The sequence below is a fragment of the Hypomesus transpacificus genome, chromosome 3 (genome assembly GCF_021917145.1).
Source record: "Hypomesus transpacificus isolate Combined female chromosome 3, fHypTra1, whole genome shotgun sequence".
Classification (NCBI taxonomy): Eukaryota; Metazoa; Chordata; class Actinopteri; order Osmeriformes; family Osmeridae; genus Hypomesus; species Hypomesus transpacificus.
In genome coordinates, this window is record NC_061062.1 from 8,751,577 (window position 1) to 8,755,003 (window position 3,427).

Below are 3,427 nucleotides of genomic sequence, written 5' to 3' on the forward strand. Positions count from 1 at the left end.
AGGTTATCTCAAACAGAAACATTTTTCTCCATGTTTTCATTCATAAAAATAAATAAAAAACACAAACAAAGTTACCCTCACCCACCCCCCATACACCTCTTGGCAGTTAGTATGTTCATAAAAACAAAAAGATTCTCAGTCATGAATGTACAATTTCAAAGCTATGCATCAATATTCTTCCAAAACATAGGCCCACATATGTCTATAACACATTAAGTGGCTCAAATATAGTTATTATTTACAATGTGTCAACCATTCTGTGAGGCGATCGAATATCGATAAAACATTATTACACATTACACATTTTTTAAGGAGATAAATAAATAGTCGATTAATAGAAAGAAGAATGGTTTATAAAATAAATAAATAAATGTCTAGGAAAGGATAGAGAGGGGGGAGGGTCTCAGTTACAATTATGAACACTAACCCAGTGGGCAACACTTTCAGACAAAATACGACAAAAACATTCCCCGATATTGTTCCAGCATCACTCCAAGAGCCTCGCTTAGTGTTTTATAAACTATTGCCCAGTAGCCTGAAAGTTGGGGACAAGACCAGAAAGAATGCACTAGGTTATCGTAGCTAGTGTCCCACCACTTTTCATTAGATTTTGAAATACCAATATTTTATTCATAGCCATTGCCATGTACAAAGGAATTATATTGCTATGATCTAATTATATATACAATTTAGCTTATGCAGATAATGCTCTATTACTTTAAACAAAATTGAACTAAAGATTAACGATTGTGCCTTACATATTGAAGGCATCCGAGTTTTTCAACTAATTAATTAACATTGTAAACGAGTTAGAAGTTAAACATGGGTGGAATTATGAAACACTTAAATCACAAAGCTAAGATCTAAGATCTAGAGGAAATGGTGTCCCCACAACGCAGAAGTTCAGCCTTCATGAGACTAGAGGCCCATACTATGAAGCAGGATTTAAGCGTTAATAAAGTAACTTCAAACATGGGTTTCCAGTATCACAAAGGCAGTTAATTTTCATTGCCATGGTAACCAGCAGACATGGGGGATTGGTGCATCTCTAATAACAGTAGTAGCAAGCATAATAATAAGCCACTTAAAATAATGCTTCCCGTTCACCTTTTGACTACAAAGATATAAAAGGTTAGCTCTTTTTTTCGCATTTTACATTTTGGATTGATAGAGATTGGATTCCACGTTTGAATGGCTATATAAAATCTGTACCTGTAAAACAATAAAAAATCTTATTGTGTGGATAGAATTGAATGGAAAACCACTTGTTTGAGTTTTAAAACTCTGCTACATACACAAAAAATATTTGATCTCCATTTATGATAATTAATTATGCAGAACATTTTACTGTATCCTCATATGATTTCAGACAGATTAGAGATGATTGGAGACAGGTTCCAGAATACATATTTTACAGTAAAGACAACAGTAAAACAAATCATGTACACACTCCTGTCAAAGACAATATTTTTGCAAGCATTCGACATCTAGTGAAGATAAGAAAGATAAGAAAGTTTATGTCACTTTAGCTTTTTGAAGAACAAAGTTTATTTTGTACTGAACAGCAACATGCTGCAATATGCTGTTCACCACATCACTTCTCTTTGTGAAATTATCTGCATGGAGTTTTCACCTCCTGTACTTTTCAACGTATTGCATATTGGATCCACAATATATCTATTTCAGCATTTAATCAAATACATCTTATTTAAGCAATTAAATGAGTTCAGTAGCGTAATGAGGGTCAAAATGATCTCAATTTGCGTTTTGACTTGACAAATTGAATGAATAATTAAGACAAAAATGGAGGGACACCAGGCTCCTGTATTTAAATAGAAATTAGCCCTATTGTTATGTCAGTAAGACAAGGAGACCTATTAAAATTACGGTAATTTGATATGACTGGGGTTGAAGGGTTCCTTTAAATCAAGAGATCAAAATGCCATTACTGTTTTTTGGAACATCCCGAGATAGTGAAATTGAAGTCAAAGTCAATAGCTAGGTATACATCGTAGCACAAAGGGCTTTGAAGTTCAGATGCAGATGTTACTCAGTTGGCGTGGAGACCACTGGGATAACATATTGAAGGGATCCATGGCTCCATTGGTTAGTGCAGCTTCACATGATGGCAAACACAATTATATTTATTTCTTGCAAACGCTCATCCAAACTTCATCTAGAACCACGTACACATATTTAACAGTGCCTGTCATTGCATCTTAGTCCTGGGTCTCAAGAACACCTGAACAATGCAAAGCAGGTTGAAAAAACCTGACTTGACAGATGATTTGTTACAGATGACCATCTGGGAAGTCGTGCTTGGAAAAGGTTTGGAAAAGGGCAGGCACTTAAAAAAAAAATAAGTAAGTAAGTAAGTCAAATGTATTTATACAGCGCTTTTTACAGACAAGGTCACAAAGTGCTTTACAATGTACATTGTCAATATAACATAAAAGTCTAATAACAAAAATTGTATTTAATAAAAACAGATAAAAATGATCAATAGACCAAAGACAGAGATTACACAAAAGCTAACCTAAACAAGTGGGTCTTCACTTGTCCCTTAAAGCTCTCAACATTCTCAGCAAACCTAATGCTGGTTGGCAAAACATTCCAGAATCTGGGTGCCATAGCGGCAAAACCTCTATCCCCACATGTCTTCAGACGAGTGTGTGTCGTGGATAGCAGATTTTGGTTAATAGATTGAAGAGACCGGAAGGGGGTGTGTAGGTGAATTATTTTGGCAAGATAAGCAGGAGCCTGACCATGTAAAGCCCTATAGGTTATGGTGGCTATGGTTAAATACTTGGCAGGTGATTGTGTGAACCATCTGTCTATTTCTGTATCAGAGGCTAACATCAACCACGCCCACAGCTGCCAGTACTTCCTCATAGAACGCTCATCAGTTCAAACCACTGTTGTTCGGGCATTAACTCGAAGCTTTGTTACCGTAAATATATTCTCATGTGGTCATGATTTCGCAAATCCAGCTGTCTCACAAGGTTTAGGTTCAATGACCTCAGACAGAGAGGAACGTCTAGTACCTCAGGGACGTAATGCCCGCATAATATTTTCAAAGTTGTAAATATTCTGTCAATGTGAAACCTATAGTCGATCATATGCAAAACCACCAATAATTGTGTATTAAGTCCTCAATTGATGAGATATATTGGCCATTTAGTCTGCCTGAATAATGAAAACACTTCAAACTAAAATAATATTTAGATCCCCTAGGCACTATGGTTTCGGCCTACAACTCAAGCCATCAGGGACAGAACTGCACCAGTGAGCTCCCTCTAATGGCACATTACATTCTTATCTTATTTTTGTTTTATGTTAGTAAATATTTTTACATAACTTGCATGTACTTTTCTGACGATGATTTCTATGGGCATGCACTTACCAGTAGGATACAGCAATTCGGCCA